At 38.4% G+C, this 17,552-nt stretch overlaps 2 long non-coding RNA genes across 2 annotated transcripts; both read right to left on the bottom strand.

The window, feature by feature from the left end:
* Nucleotides 1–4,654: 4,654 nt before the first annotated feature.
* LOC148126893 (uncharacterized) lies at nucleotides 4,655–5,586 on the bottom strand. Its single transcript, XR_015741693.1, has 2 exons — nucleotides 5,088–5,586; nucleotides 4,655–4,830 (listed from the first exon to the last, which is right to left on the bottom strand). It is a non-coding gene; the product is annotated as an uncharacterized LOC148126893 (long non-coding RNA).
* A 3,246-nt stretch (nucleotides 5,587–8,832) lies between these two features.
* LOC148126892 (uncharacterized) lies at nucleotides 8,833–16,787 on the bottom strand. Its single transcript, XR_015741414.1, has 4 exons — nucleotides 16,726–16,787; nucleotides 12,720–12,776; nucleotides 9,057–9,132; nucleotides 8,833–8,957 (listed from the first exon to the last, which is right to left on the bottom strand). It is a non-coding gene; the product is annotated as an uncharacterized LOC148126892 (long non-coding RNA).
* Nucleotides 16,788–17,552: the final 765 nt, after the last annotated feature.

Below are 17,552 nucleotides of genomic sequence, written 5' to 3'. Positions count from 1 at the left end.
TGTGTACTAAAAACAGAATGGTTTGTTTTACAGGTATGCAGGAGGTGGAATATAATCAATTTCATTTAATCTAGAAGCAAATTCCAATGTCGGCGTTCCAGCAAACCTCCATTCCAATCAATAACTTTGAGACAGACATATTAGACATATCTCAAAGGTAACTGGTACATCTGTGGAATCCTGAATCTGAAAGTTCCAGGCTTCCTTGAAAAAGTCAAAACTACAAATCCATCCCCACTTAGCCATCATCACATCACATGGTCCAATCACCATCTGCCCTAAAGTAAGATTCCCATTTCATTATGTGCCACACTCAGTGACCTTGAACCCCCCAAAATAATTGTATTTTGTCCAACTAGATATACTCAAATGAATTCCTCCCTCCCACTTTCTCAGGCTCAATTGTGGCAGCGTGTGAGCATCGAATCTCAATATGGCTTCCAAAGCTGACATCCAGTGGATTTCATGTGAGGGAATTCTCCAGAAAATATTCTCTCATAAAAATCAGCTAATAATCTTTTTAGGTTACCTAAATTTCAATATAAACCCCAAATACGTTTTCTAGTGGATTTCCTTTTTCTGCCTTAATCCAGCAGGTTTTAGAAGATTCAGATATAGAAGCTGGGCAATGCAAAAATCTAGAGCACTAAATAGGCACAGAAGGACACAGAAAACTATAGCACAAATGGCCAGATTTTGCAGGTAGCCCTCTTAAAAAAGGAGGTGGAAATGCTTTAAGGTGATTATGTTTTTAACAAATGACCTTAAAGCAAAAATCAGAAGCAAAGGCTTATGCAGAAACAATAAACAGCCTGGCTTTTGTGCACAGGACTCCTCGCCCTCCCATTACTTAGCTGGCAAAGGTAACCCATCCTCCGAATCTCTTCAGCGGTGCCCCTGAAAGTATTAAAGCACCCAAGCCTCCATCAAACCTGGGCTTTGAAAACACCTCCCTTTAATTGACCATTATCTTCAATCTTTACTCTGACAGAGATTTTCCATCCATAAGAGAAACTCTAAAACCAACAACTGATTGCTAAAGCTGACAACTGAATATATAGATATTCTGTATAGTCCTATTGTATATATAGATGCTTTCATTTTACCACAAAAAAGGCACACACCGCGTATCTTTGTATACATGAAAATATTTCTAAAAAGAGATTTGGGTCAAATTGTGCTAAAAGCTTCAGCTAAATTAAAAATAATTGGGTGAGGGATCACATAAAAAATGGGAAAAAAGAAGGAATCTTTCATTTGGATCACATGACAAAATTCCTAAGTTAGCCAAGTCCCTAGATGAATATTTCATTGTATCTTATTACTTTTTTTAAAAAAAAAATCTTCCTTTTTTTGTTGTTTTCTTTTGAGCCATAGAGTTGATCTTGACTACAAGACCAGACCTTGAAGGTTTTTTGGCAAGGTTTTTCAGAAGTGGTTTGCTTTTGCCTCCTTCCTAAGGCTGAGAAAGTCATGTCTAAAGTCCCAAAGATGCTTTTTAAAAGGCCAACTGGACTTCCTTTGTTTTTCCTTGAAGACATTTAGCTTCTCATCCAAGAAGCTTCTTCAATTCTTCAGTTCAGAACTGAAGAAGTTTCTTGGATGAGAAGCGAAATGTCTTCACAGAAAAACAAAGAAAGTCCAGTTGCCTTTTGAAAAAACACTTCTGGGACAACTATGAACTGGATGACTAAGAATCTCCATAATCATGTCTAAAGCTGTATTAGAACGCACACTCAGTATTGAAGATTACACAGAATATATTATAGAAAGAAGAGTAATATGAAGAATTTTAGAGAGATGTCAAAATATATTTGTACTTATAACTGCTGTGAATATCAGAAACCTTTATACCTTTTTTCAGAAATCAGAAAACTTTATACTCTTGCCTTTCTTTTCTTTTGTTTCTTTTTTTGCACTTTTTCCTTTCTCTTTTTCCTTTTCCTTTTCTTACTGTCTACAAGTTTGTATTAGAATTTACCTTCTCATTTAAAGGTTTTAGTACAAATTATAGTGCAAAAAATAGAACTCACAATTCTCCGGTTTTCATCCTAATGCATTAAAACTACACCAAACTGGTCTTCTTCCTTTTTAAAAATATTTTAGTTAGGGCTGCTAGATCTGGGGTTCATTAACTCAGAAGACCACTAGATAGTGTCAAAGAGAGAAAGTACAGTACACTTCCTTTACTGCCATCTATTGGTCAACAGAATATATGCAGTTTAGACTTAGCAGCCTTGACTTGCTGAGAAGTGGCTAAAATACAGCTACAACACACTAAATAAAATAGTATTTGATATACATGGTGATGCACATATGTTAAATTCCTTTTTATTACATTATTCCATGGGTTATATTATTTGTTTACATGATTTTGGACATATCCTGTTCTTTATCTAGTTTACATCACATATGCTTCATTATTCCATAATTGGATTGTTCTTTAGATTTTGAGGCAATTTTAGGCTTTGATTTGTTCTCAGATGCAGTTACCTAACCAGACACATGCCTATTTAATTCACAGCTTTCTTTGCAGGAATAAGCAGCATCTGAAAAATAAAATACAAAAACTGACTTGAAAAGATATGCTCACTGAGTGTGAAATCAACGGCCATGTGCAAAATTAGAAATAAACAAAAGATTTCAGGAAGATGCATCTGCTAAATATGTAGGCATAAAGACAGAATGCGTGAATTGAATCATTATGCTTTATTCAACAAACCATGTTTAAAATCAGCTATGGTTTAATGTGATATTTGAACCCAGAGAGGAAAGAAGCACATGTGTACATATTCAGTGCATACAGTCCATTCCATGACTAGATAAACATATCTTTTCCTACCTAAATTGCTGATTACTGCTAATGGGAAAAATTGGATCCAGTAGCATGGGAGGGGGCAGAGGGGGGTTCAAACCAGTCAGTCTGACAAAAGTGATGTCACACTTTTTCAGTGGAAGCCCCACCCCTTTGGTCCACACAACGAAAATGCTTTTATTATTTTGACAAATATTGACTCAATCTCCAGAGAAGTACAGTGGTGCTTAGAAATATTCAGGCTTATCCCATATAGAGGTTTTGAACAATGAATGCATTATCCACCATAGAGCTATGAATCAAAGTTTTATATTCCATTATTGACATACATGTGAGAGTCTTTGAATTGCTGAGACCATCACAAGAATAATTATTAATAGTGATTTATTTCTCTAGAGGTTTCAAGACACTAGCTGGTGGTGGTGGGTTTCTTTTTTGTGTGTGTAAATTTTTTTTGAGTTTTCACAGAGAAAAAAAATACAAATAAAACATCTTTTTTGAAAGTAGCGTAATCCCGGGTTTACATTTCTTCGTACAGACACAAATTCAGGTTCATGCTCATTTTTATATTCTATTCCATATCTTATTACTATTTTACATTTTCTGCATAGCTTCTCCCCTCTTTTAATTTTCTCAATTTTATTTTAATTATCTCATCTCAATTCAGATCATTGTATTTATATTTTTTGTCTGTCCTGTTTCAATTATCTATTATCTTTTCTCATTAAACAAAATTTCTCCTGTAGTTACTGATTGGAGTACGACACCTTTATATCTTTTCCCTAAAGTTGTAACATTCAATATAATACATAACTTCCATTCGGATTCTGCTTGGTACATTCTTAAAATACACACTGTATTCTTAAAAAAAGAAAAAAATATAAATGTATATAATTAAAATAACATTCCATTCCAATTCAATTCTATCATTAATATTAATATTCATTAAAGTCTTAACATCTTTAACATTACTTTTCAATTAAATAACATACTTCTATGGGAACAATTATAAGCTTTCCATAGTTAATTCCCTGCCCTCTTCACTTATATTTTATAAAGCATTAACTAATTAAAATGTTCCCGTTCCTTCCTAATTCAATTTTCTCATTTATTTTATTTCACTTATTTTATTCACAAACATTTCACTAAATTACACTAACTATTTTATCCCTCATTTTAATCATCCGTTGTTTCCAATTTTCTAAAGTTATTTGTATTACTAATATAACAATACAATCTTATGTACCTTTACAGAATCCCTTTTTCAGTTAGATTTTCACCCATTATCTCTAAATAGGTCCTGTTTCTCTATATCTTGCTCCAGTCCTTTGTAACTTCTTTTCCTTTCCTTCTTCCCTCTCTTCTTCTCTCTCCCCTTTTTACCCCCTTGTCCCTCTACCTCTATTTCTCTCTTCTGTATTCCCCTTTTCTGTTGCTTTTCAGTATTATACTTATTTTTCAAATTATTTTTCTTTTCTTTGGTTGTTTTTTTAAATCTTAAATTCTCCATTCTCTTTCCCCCTTTCCTTTTTCTTCCCCACATAAAATTTCTTGTTAATTAAAGATGGCTTCTTCTTTGTCCCAGTCTTCTTGTTTTGCAGTCTTTTCTTGTTGTTTCTCATAGTTCCAAATTTCCATTTCTAAGAATTGAAAAATGAAGCCAAAAGAACCCTTCCCTTCTTGTGCATCTTCTTTGTACTTTTTAAGTTCCATTTTCAATTCATCCAGAAGTGGTGCCATTGTATAAATTTGTAAACAACCATCCATTTGATTTTAGTCATTCAAATATAATAACCAAGAATCCAAAGATCACCAAATAATCCAAATACACGCAAGCTGTTTCTTTTTTGCTCTTTTTTTTCACTTTCTCTTCCTGGGGTTACTATTTAGTTGCAAAGTTTCAGTTAAAATGTATCTTTTAGAAGTCTTGTTGAAGTTTTACTGAAGATTCTTTTTAATTCCAGGCAGTCTCCTCCCTCTTCCAGATCCTGCCCTTATTCTTTTTCTCTCCCTTCCTGCTTATGAAAAAGAAAAATTTTAATGTCCAGAAATCTTTATTATCCCTTTGGCATTTTGTTTTATTTTCAGCTTAATTGCCTATTGATGTCAAAGTGGATTTTTCCAATTTCTTATTTAAGTCTCTTAGTTGTCAGTATAGGGAAGGAGAGAGAAGAAGAAAAAAGCCAAACCTTTCCCTTTTCCCTTTCCTTCGCTGCTTCCGACTCTTCTTTGGGAGCGATGTTATTTTTTGTAAGTTTAAATTCCAGGGTACCTTAGTTGTTGCTTTTACAATTTAACCCGGTCAGCCAAAACTTTCACTTCTTATCTTCCTCCTGCACATTCTTTTCCGGTTGAGTTCTCCTTTGTGGTAGCCATTTCTGACCACCGCTACAACCGCCTTCGGGAAAGGGAGTAATGGCCAGCTGATAAGGAGAGATGCGGCTCTCCTCAACCCTGCTGGCAATATCCCCCCTCTTCACCACCTCTATGGGGTGGCTTAGCCCTGAAACCAGCCGGCTCAGGGCGCTCCAGCAGCGAGCCCAGACAGAAACCGCGCACGATCGCGGATTTCTGTCTATCGCCGAAGCCCTTCAAACCGGAAGTCCGCTGGTGGTGGTGGTTGAAGCACTTTATAAACTACTCACAGAAAGAGTCCAGCTAAGAGAGTTAGATGCAATGCTTCCCTGCCAGCACCATGTCACAATCATTAATTAATCCACCCTGCTTGAGCCCATTATTCATTGACTGGGCCAGGCCAAAGTCCTCATGTAGAAGGGAAGGTTGCACAGAGCTTGTCTTCTACCCTCCTCCAAAATGCTGAGTCAAGGGGTTCTGAATGGACAACTGTCGCCAGCTTTGCTGCCTTAAAGTCTCTCTGTGTATTCTTCTTTTTGGGTTATATGGCATTCTCAACTATCAAATATTTTGTTCGCATTATTCTTGGCACAAATATGGGTGCTTTAGAACTAAGGTTTGCATACAGGTGGTCTTTGACTTACAACAGTTCATTTAGTGACCATTCAAAGTTACAATGGCCCTGAAAAAAGTGAGTTATGATCAGTGGTGGGATTCAAATTTCTTTACTCCCGGTTCTGTGGGTGTGGCTTGGTGGGCATGGCTTGGTGGGCATGGCAGGGGAAGGATACTGCAAAATCCCCATTCCCTCCCCACCCCACTAATCTGCTTTCCAGCTCCTTTCTCCTGTGCAGGGCAACAAAAGAAGACCCAGCCGATCACCTGGGACTCAGGAGGCAGAGGATAGATGGGGGCGGGGCCAGTCAGAGGTGGTATTTGCCCGTTCTCAGAACTACTCAAAATTTCCACTACCAGTTCTCCAGAACTGGTCAGAACCTGCTGAATATCACCTCTGGTTATGATCATTTTTCACTCTTATGACCGTTGCAGCATCCCCATGGTCACATGATCAAAATTCATACACTTGGCAACTGATCCATATTTATGAAACTTGCAATGTCTGGAGATCCCATGATCACCTTCTGTGACCTTCTGACAAGCAAAGTCAATGGGGAAGCCAAGTTCTCTTAACAACCTTCTTACTGACTTAATTACTTCAGTGATTCGCTTAACAACTGTGGCTGAAAAGGTGGTAAAATGGGGGGGGGACTCACTTAACAAACATCTCACTTAACAGCATAAATTTTGGGCTCAATTGTGGTCATAAGTTGAGTCCAATTGAGTCCAATATTTCCATGGCTAAACAAAACTGTTGTTCGGTGAGTTTTGCCCTATTTTATAACCTTTCTTGCCACAGTTATTAAATGAATCACTGCAATTGTTAAGTTAGTAACATGGTTGTTAAGTGAATCTGGCTTCCCCATTGACTTTTCCTTGTCAGAAGGTTGCAGAAGGTGATCACATGATTCCAATAAATAGCAACTGTCATATATACATGCCTGTTGTGAAGTGTCTGAATTCTGATCATGTGACCCTAGGGATACTGCAATGACCTAAGTGTGAAAAATGGTCATAAGTCACTTTTTTCAGTGCTGTTATTACTTTGAACAATCACTTGTAAGTCGAGGACTACCTATATAGGGATAGGGTAGTCCTTTCATAAGACATTATCACTTCCAGATGGAGGTAGGAAGTTGCAGAGGTCTTGTTTCTCCAGGGAAAAAGATAATTTTCCCCTTCCAGGCTTTGAGGGGTGATACTTCCATGTATCTGGAGTTAGTACATATTCATGAAATGTCCATCTCTGCTTAATTCTGAAAGGGGTTGATGCAAGGGTCTCAGTGTTTAGAATTTTCTATCAGTTTTAGCAAGCAAAAACTGCTACGGGATGAGTGAAACTAAGGTTAATCCATGAAGTGATGAGGGCAGAGAAGGAATTATCTACCCAAGAGAAGAAAATTCCAAACTAACACTTGGAAGAAGGAAATGGCAACTCACTCCTGCACTCTTGCCAAGAAAAGTGTATAAATATGGCTAAATTGTTTAGGTAGGTTTGGGTACTAACTGTTCAGATTGCCCATATTGTAAGGCATTCTTCTGGTTACTGGAGAAGAACAATGAACTTTTATGAGTAGATCTCAAGGTGAAGTAACTACTAGATCAAAGCCACAAGGCAGCTGGGCCCCTGATGGTTCCAATATTTAAAGAGGAATTTCTCATTTCTCAGGTACATATGCAACTGGGGGCATGGGATTTGATAAGCATGAATCAAGAAACATTTGAAATTCTTAAGGGAAAGATTGATGTACTAAATTGGATACTTTAAATATAGTAAAAGTAAACAGATGCATGAGAAATGGCCACTTTAAGTCAAAAGATTCCACAATATGTTTAGCTACAATCTGATAAACAATAGGATATTTATTAGAATTAATGAACATGTGTCTATTTACAATATGGAAGAAATTGAAAAATCCTCTGGCAAATTGAAAGAGATGTTAAATGCAACATTTGAATGCAACATCTAAAAAGATGTAGTTCTATTAACAGATGACTGGAATGAGGAAGAAAAGGAGGCACTTTAATTACAGGAATATTTATATTAAGCAAACATAAAGGTTAATAAAGCAAACAGGAAGGTTAACAAAATGTAGCAGAAGAGGATGGAAAGTCTACACTAAAGCCCTTTGCAAATAGAATGATTTTTAAAAATGTAGAAAGAGAATATATTCTCCTCTAGAAAGGGCAGTATGAGAGACAGCAGAACAACTGTTCAAGAGAAAAGCACCAGGTTTAGATAAAATGCTCACTGAACTGCTTAAATCTACAAGAAAAGAGACAATTAAAGTGCTAATAGCTGTGTGTCAACAAACATGGAATAAGTCTGGTCTCAAGACAACTTGATTTATACTTTTCCCCTGAAGAAAAGATAGCTTGATGGATATATGTTGGCATTTGTGGCTTTGATAACAAAAGAAGTGACACAGGAAATCGCAACAGCAACATGATGGTTTGCAGTGAGGGCGAATATCTGTAGCTCCGGTGGAGTGTGAGGGTGCAGATTGATGGCCATTAGCCATGATGGACAATGCTTGTGTGGTGTGGTTTGTGGTCTCCAAATGAGACCTAGGACTTGAAGAACTTCCCAAGATATCATGAAGTATCAATAAAGGAGAATATTTGTAGCTCAGGGTTGACATGAGGAGTCCTTGGTGCTCTCTGAGCTTGCTTATTTCCTTAGAGACATTTCATTACCCAAACTAGATAACATCATCAGTGCTAGTAAGGAAACAGCACTTCTTATTAGCACTGATGATGTTATCTAGTGTGGGTAATGAAATGTCTCCAAGGAAATAAGCAAGCTCAAAGAGCACCAAGGACCCCTCATACCATGAAGTGTCCAATTGATGTCATTTGGTGGATCTGGGAGACAGCATTGTACTGGCAGAAGAAGGCTGGTACTTGAGATCTGTTGTGGACTTTCTTTAAAGGCCATTTTGTGTCCTTGATGGCTGAAATCGAAAACAGACAATGTGGCAGCCATTTTAGGGCCATCAGTTAAATCTGATGTGCTGATGATGCTTGGCGGTTAAGCTGGAAATATCTGTTTAACTTATAAAATAAATATCTTGAAAGAAGGACAGGATTGATAAAGGTGGAACCTGGAATCAACTGGAGGGCAAACCAGAAACAATGCGAGATATTCTGCCAATGCCATTTGGTTAGCCTGAAAGTAAATAAGATTTGGAGAAGTGTTTTATGAAAGTAAACATGGGTTAAAGTAAATATTAAGAAAATTAAGGCTGGAGGCTAAGTGTGAACTTACAGTTTAAATGAAGACGTCACGGCGATAGATTAATTTTGCTTCTTAGGTTCAAGAATCCATTAAGATGGACAGGGCACTGTAAGAGCTAAGACAAAATTTAAGCTAGGAGATCCGGCAATAAGACAAAAGCAGATCAGAATAGCAAGGATAAATCCACACAACCTTCTTGCCCGCTTATCATGTCCAAAAGCCACTGTCCGCATCTCATTATCCACCTGCAGGGTGATAGCAATCTCACTACCCTGGAAAGGCTACTTTCCCTGCAATCCCAGCTCCAGGTGCTGTGTGCGCAATGCTGGCCACGTTGATGTGTGTGAAATGATGCTATTTGTCAGTAAAGCTGCAGTTTCAATTTTATTGGCTGGCATAAAGGCCAGCAGGTCGGCTTTCACAATAGCCACATTTTTGCCTTTTTGAAAATGGATTGGTCCATCTCGAAGAGTGCAAAGCCCTGAAATTGAGTAGCCTGATGTTGGTTTAAAGCAGGGGTCTCCAAACTGGGCAACTTTGAGACTTGTGGACTTCAATTCCCAGAATTCAAGTCCACAACTCTTAAAGTTGCCCAGTTTGGGGACCTCTGGTTTAAAGTATATAATTGGAGATGTAGCTTCTGCAGCCTGACAGCACAGAGTTCTCTTCCCTGCTGTTGCTTCCAAGAACCCTTCCTCACCCTTCCCAGGTTATGCTCCTGGGTGGTGGTGATGGTTTGTTACACTTCCCATGCTGATCCCCACAGCTACTGTAGCTCCGTTTTTTTTAAACTTAGACTTAGAATAACTTTATGGTCACTTTGAATGTACACTAATTGGCATACATTAAAATGAAATTTTGTTGCATACAGCTCTCAAAAGTATCACACCTCCAATATATGCTACATAAACATAACAAAGCAAATACATAAAAATATGCATATACCCACATATATTATATGACACAAGAAAACAATACAGTCTAGATTGGATGTATACATGTACATGGCGAGAAAAATGAATCTTGCAAGATTACCAGGCAGATAACATAGGGAACAAAGCTGTTACAGAATCTGGTAGTCCTGCTAGAAATACTTTGAAACCTCTTCCCAGAGGGGAGCAACAGAAGCAGACCATGAAGCGGGTGTGTGGGGTCTCTGACAATGCTTTGAGCTCTAAGCATATAGCGCTTATAAGCAGTATCCTGAATAATAGGAAGCGAGCTTCCTATAGTCTTCTCGGCTGTCCTTACTATTCTCTGTATGGACTTTCTATCTGAGGCATTACTTCCACCAAAGCAGACAGTGATGCAGTTTGTTAAAATGCTCTCAATTGTGCCTCTGTAAAAAAATAGCCAGGATAGAAGGAGAAAGATGTGCTCTCCTGATCTGACGCGGGAAATGCAGGCGCTGGTTTGCATGCTTCACAAAGGATGATGTGTGGAGGGACCAGTTCAGATTGTTAGTTATCTGCACCCCCAGATACTTAATATTGTTGACTACCTCTACAGCTGCATCCTATATACTGAGTGGAGTATGACCATGCTGGCTCTTCAATTCTTCAGTATATCAATTCTTCAGCAACATATACTGAGCAATTGCACGTAGGACCAGTTGATGGTAGCCAAAACATTATCCCTTTGCTGACATCTAATGATAGATAGGTTAAATGGCTAATTCTTGGTTTCAAAGATTTTTTTGAAAGTTTACTTGGTTGAGAGTATAATTGAAAACAAAAAATATAGATGTGACCCAAGAGAAAGAGAGATTTATATTAAAGGTGTAAGGAGAGTAGCACAACATTAAGGGTGTGTTGTGTGCACACCAAGAGTTAGGGCAACATCTTTTTATTCAGGCTTAGGATGGGAGAGAAATTTGCCAAGGCAGCCCTGTGGATACGACCAAGAGAAGGAAGGGAGATGCCTCCAAATTACAGATTTGTAGATGTTAGTGTGGATACTAAGAAGAAACAGTCAGTGGGTCCTGGATGAAATAAAGATCCCCTGATGTGATGATTAATGAGCAGAAACTCACATACTTTGAGCTTGAAATGAGAGCAAGGGCAGAGTGGAAAAGCAACTACTTCCCTCCATGGCTGAAGGAAGTGAAAGGGAAAGACAATAGTGGATAGATGGGATCATGTGATCTCCAGGTGTCGAGTCTCTCTCAGTGAAAAACTACTTTAGTCATGAGACATTATTCATTAACTATGAGGAACTGAAGGGTCCTTCCCTCCAGATACACTTATAATCACTATTTGGTCATTCCATAGCCATCTTTGCAGAGATACTTCTGATATCCATCAACATATGATATATGAAAGGCAGAGTCCTTGAACAAATGTAGACTCTATTTCTGCTCTTATGCCTCAAGAGGCTGTCATCATGCAAGCAGCACCTGCATGTCTGCAACAACTGAAAATTAAAAAAGTTCAAACTTTATGTACCTAGATCTCATTCCACTGATAGAATAATTAAACATTGACAGACCCACAATGACATCCACACAGACATGAAGTTTGAGCAACAATGCAAAGCCAAAGAGCAGCACGACTCCATATTTTGTTACAGGCACTCAAGCAGCTCCTTCTCCTCAGGTCTGCTTCTGCTGAGAGGCATCGGATGGTGGGACAGAACAGGAGCCCTGAGGAGCACAGCAGAAAGGGACAGATTCAGGAAAAAAACAATTCAGAAATCTCCACTTCTCACTCTCTCAGACACCTGTCCAAGTGAACATTTTGAATAAAAACTTAAGTGACAGTAAAATGTGCCAATTGCTAAGGTGCCTTCATTTATGATAATCTCAGACATGTTTTCTTGAGGTGAGAATCTGTATATCACAGAAGGAGAATGAAGACTAGAAACTTGCTTAGGTGAATTGTTCTACCCAAATCCTTCCCTCGGCATTACCACCCACAACTCCACTGAGTGGGAAGGATCTCTGAAGGGAGAGGGAAGGAGGCAGGTCTCCTGAGACCACCTCAAAAATTTGCTCCTCTGGATTCTTCCATCTTCCCCATAAGACCATTATAGAATAGAATAGGAATAGAATAGGAATAGAATAGGAATAGAATAGGAATAGAATAGGAATAGAATAGGAATAGAATAGGAATAGAATAGGAATAGAATAGGAATAGAATAGGAATAGAATAGAATAAACAGAACAGAACAGAGCAGAGCAGAACAGAACAGAACAAAATAGAATTCTTTATGGCCAAGTGTGATTGGACACACAAGGAATTTGTCTTGGTACAAATTGGAATCCTATGGAAAGGATCCTACAGGTCTGCTTGCTTATTTATTTTTAATATGTATTTTTTAACTTAAAATGTTAAACAAATAATTTATTCATGATTTCTAACTGTTTGTACTGCTTTTTGTTATAAAAGTTTCACGAATGTCTCCTGGTATGGAAACCTGAGACATAACTCTCCTGCCACTTATCAGATTCCTCCTCCCACATTCTTTCTCTGCTTTTTGAATCCACAGAGCTGCCTTCTTATGGACTATCCCAAATACATTGCTCATCGAGATGCTGAAAACCAAGCTGAAGCATCTGCATTTTTTCAGAATCGTATATCAATTATAGAATAGGTGCCTGAGAATTCTAGAAGAGGCAAAGAAGTTAACCTTGGTACATGGATTTGCATCAGAGTGTGAGATGAGCAGTTTCTAATTATTTCATGACAGACATACCTTGGACTCATCTTCATCCATCTGAATGGGTAATGACTTCTGTGGAGTATGGAAGGCCTGTAATGAGAATCAACCCTGAGCTGAATCAAGTAACCTTGACTGAGACTATGTGAATAAGCGCAAGACCTTCCCATCCAACCATACAGGATAACTGGCATGGGGTTTTCTTTTGCCTGCCAGACCCAGCCTGATATTCTCCACAAGGGCTGCAACTCTCAAAGGTTTAGGGCATGTTCTGGATGCTATTGAGGGAAAAGTTGGAGATGCTTCTACTGAAGTTTTGTTCTGAAAATACGTTCCGGACTGCATTTCTGAACATTCAATTGCTTCCAGCGACATTGTTGACATGGGCCTATACTGTAAACTTCTTCTGAGATGTGATTGCATGGAAAGAAACCTGTATTAAATAAGGGGTTTCCAAACTTGGCAACTTTAAGACTCAGCATGGCTGGCTGAGGAATTCTAGGAGTTGAAGGAATTCTAGAAGTCTTAAAGTTGCCAGTTTTAAATAAATCAATTAATAAAAAAGCAAGCATAAGCAGATTTACAGGTGAAACTCAAAAAATTAGAATATCGCGCAAAAGTTCATTTATTTCAGTAATGCAACTTAAAAGGTGAAACTAATATATGAGATAGACTCATTACATGCAAAGCAAGATAATTCAAGCCATGATTTGTCATAATTGTGATGATTATGGCTTACAGCTCATGAAAACCCCAAATCCACAATCTCAGAAAATTAGAATATTGTGAAAAGATTCAATATTCTAGGCTCAAAGTGTCCCACTCTAATCAGCTAATTAAGCCATGACACCTACAAGGGGTCCCTGAGCCTTTAAATGGTCTCTCAGTCTGGTTCAGTAGGAATCACAATCATGGGAAAGACTGCTGACTTGACAGTTGTGCAGAAAACCACCATTGGCACCCTCCATAAGGAGGGAAAATCTCAAAAGGTAATTGCAAAAGAAGTTGGATGTTCCCAAAGTGCTGTATCAAAGCACATTAATAGAAAGTTATGTGGAAGGGAAGAATGTGTAAGAAAAAGGTGCGCAAGCAGCAGGGATGACCGCAGCCTGGAGAGGATTATCAGGAAAAGGCCATTCAAAAGTGTTGGGGACTTTCACAAGGAGTGGACTGAGGCTGGAGTCAGTGCATCAAGAGCCACCACACACAGACAGATCCTGGACATGGGATTCAAATGTCGTATTCCTCTTGTCAAGCCACTCCTGAACAACAAACAACATCAAAAGCGTTTATAATTTATAATGGGAATTTATAATTTATTTATAATGGGAAAATTCTTCCCCTGGCACTCATTTTTGAAAATGGCTCTAACCTTTCCAAAGGTTCCCACTGGCACAAATGTCTTAAGGTATCAAGCTAAATGCAAAGGGTCCTTTCCACTCTCTGAGCCTTCCTCCCCAAAGAAGAAAGGTTCGGGTTCGGATAACAGCTCTGTTCAGGTAACAGAGATTTCACCCTTTGATGTCAGTGGCTACAGGGACTTCTGACTCCCACTCAGCCCTGAAGTTTCTCAATCATCTCACAGAACAGCACTGCAAAGACAAAGGGTCTGACCACCCCACTGACGTGGCAAACCGGGCCTAGTCACTCAGGATAAAGAGACAGTGGATTCAGGATTACTGAAGGAAAAGAAAATGGACCATGGCAAACCTAAAGTAGAGGGTGCAAGAACACCAATCCAGCAGCCTCTGTTAATCCAGTTGTTGGGCTTGTTAATGGGTATCATCCTTGCCAACTCAATCAGTGGCCTCTGCATATCCCTTGAACTCAGACAACCTCACCTGATGTTCTACTTCTTCTTGGTTGACTGGCTCCCCCAGTGAAACATGCCTGCTTCCAGACAGCCAACACACTACCTGTGAATCTTACTAGGCATGGTGGGATCTTGGCCTAAGTGGACTTTGGCTGGTACAGTTACCTTCTTGGCAGGCTGCATCTCCTCTGTGGATTTGGACCGAGCTTTCACTCCCTCCTTCTGAGGGGAGCTGGGCTGCTCCTGAAGCACATCCAAGGGGGGAATTGTACTGTATTATTATGTCATTCTCTTGCACTGAAACCTGCATAATATCTCATTTGATACAGCATTTCTGAAAAGGTTGAGGAGATGATATTCATGGAATCCCTCTCATGAAGCCACTTCTATACAGCCTGTCTCTGCACCATGGCACAGGAATCATATTAGGAAGGTCTAGGTCTATCCTCTTTAATTAATGGCCTAGAAAGTGAGAGAGATTTTTGCCCACATAATTCAAGGATTCAGATGAATACAATGGTAACATAAAATCCCACCAGATGGAGTCATCTCCTAAGCCGCACAGAGAAGTGAATAGGATTGATACTGGTAGCATTGGCTTTCCTGCATTGGCATTTCTCATAAAAGCAGGTTCTCTCTAGAAATGCTATATAACACAATAATGTGCTGTAATGTAGCTCCTGACAAGCAGCCCTTTAGCTCAGTATGAATGACAGCAGCATTTAGGTGCATATGATATCTAAGATGACTTACACAAACACAACATTACAGAAAACTCTGGAGCACAACTCTCAGCTTGCACTTCATTAACTGATGGACACCATGTCCAAACTGTGAACTGAGTCCCAGTTACCCCGATCATTATACAAACAAAATTTGGATATGACCAGTAATTCACATTTCAGAGATATCTGAGGAAGGCTCTGGATGGAAACAATAGTAGATAGGAAGTGAAGGCTGAAGAACTGTGGATGGCTTGACGGAAAGTCCAACAAATAGAACTAAACACTCCATTACTCCTTGTCAACATACTTGCTCCTATACTTAGCTGATCAAAATTTAGCAATGTGACTCCTATGTGCGTCCACCTGTAGTTTCCCAGTTTCCTGTAGGTCCAATAAATTAACCCCATTTCTATTTGGTATATGAAGCTTTAGCTCAAGTAGTTCCCACATTCTCTGTCCTCATTATTTTTAAATATTTATTATAATTTATTAATTAAATGTAGATAAAAGAATGTTAGTATCCTGTGGTGCAGAGCACTTCCTCCCCCCCCCCCAAAAAAAAACACCTCTGGATTATTATAATTTTGGAGATGGCTGCATTTAGATATGAGTGTTGCTTTATATGACATTTAGAAGCATACTGAAAAAATACTGGGTTCGGCAAACAGCATTCTAGAAAAGGAGATGGAAAGCAAGGAAGTGTTTTGCTTGTGTTACCTTTGGTGGAATGTGTATTTGTGCTATCTTAACTGTTCAATTGGTTTACTTGTTACATTTTTGTATCAGCTAATTTGTTTTATGGGTGTGTAGTTTTCCTTAGAATCACATGTTTGCTTTCTGTGAATTAATTATGTGATTTGGCCACCTTTGCTGTATACTCAATTTCTTTGTCCAATTTGCTTTGGCCAAACTCAACATTTCTTTCCTATGAAATGAGCGTTGGGAGCAGAAAACTATTTAGTTTTTATACTTTGAATCTTGAAAGCTAAGCGTCTACTTCTAGATTGCAGGGGTAGATAGAAATACACACATTGCCTCTGTATTCTAGATATGTCCATTAGCATAAGAATGTTGGAGGTTAAATTTTCCATGCCAACCTTCGTGTTTGAGATCACAATTTGTTACAGATATTTGAGATTTAATCTGAGAACCTTGGCATGTTGATATTTATATTTATTCTTTATATAATTTTATATTTATTCTTTCGGTGAGTTCAACTGCTTCCTAAATATACTGAATTGATGGAATTGATCCATTTATAATAGTTTTTGAAGAACACATTAGTCTCTAATACACCAGTATTACATCGGTAGAAGCATTTACACACCTAATGATAGTAAACCATCTTTGGAATAGAAAACTGGACCTTTTTACATATAGCTTGTGACATCAGTGTGACCTGATGACTATATATGGTAGTGTCAGTATAGAAGCAGCTTTGTGGGAAGATTTATGCTGAAACATAATTTTTGGCCTTCCAAGTGTTACATGTTTCCTGAAATACCTTATTCAGTTTCATGGCTCTTCCTTGGTGGATATTTTATCTCTGATAAGACAACAAATTCTGTAAAGAGACAAACCATTGGAGAAAGCATCATTTTCAACAATCCATTTTGCTTTTGGAGAGAAGCGTAATGTACCTGGAAGGAAGAAGGCAATCTTATGGAATATTAGCAGAAGAAGAAATATAAATTAAACTGCCTATTTTCTCTGCCAGCTTCTATGCATGTGACTGTGGAGAATGCCATTTCCGTATAATGGAGGTATCACTTTAGGTAAGCTCACTCATAACACCTCAATGCACAGTTCAGCACTAATCACGAGTTAGTTGTGCGGTGATTAAGACACCTTTTTTGTCACCTCTTGGAGAGTGAGATTTGCCTTACATTGAGAATTGGGGAATGAGTGAGACGTAAACTGAATATGCATTTTACTGCATATTCACATGAATCACTCATCTGAACATATATTTTTGTTTTTGAAGAATGAACTGATTGCTTGCCAAGTAATAAAGCTAAAGAACCTGTCTTTCCTATCTTTAGCTATTCAAAGGTGAGCAGGAAATCAAACAGGTTACTTAACCACTCATTAAATTCTTGGCTGGAAATACACTTTCAACTCAGGTACCAAATTAGTCAAAAACGTTGTCTTTTGGAGGATCATCGCAATGGCACCAAAGCCCCGAATGCATCTGTAGGGGACCCACACAGAAGCTTGCTTGCTGTTATATTCTTCCTCTTCCCTATTACAGTTTTCTTCCTATGTGAATCCCTCCTACAACAGCTTCCTTCGGTCAGTGCTGTTTGTGCTGGGTATGGTGGCACAGTAATT

Source organism: Pseudonaja textilis, chromosome 2 (genome assembly GCF_049901715.1).
Source record: "Pseudonaja textilis isolate UNSWEBS1 chromosome 2, rPseTex1.2, whole genome shotgun sequence".
NCBI classification, from domain to species: domain Eukaryota; kingdom Metazoa; phylum Chordata; class Lepidosauria; order Squamata; family Elapidae; genus Pseudonaja; species Pseudonaja textilis.
The sequence above is the reverse complement of the archived record's forward strand: the minus strand, read 5'-3'. Positions and strand labels throughout refer to the sequence as shown.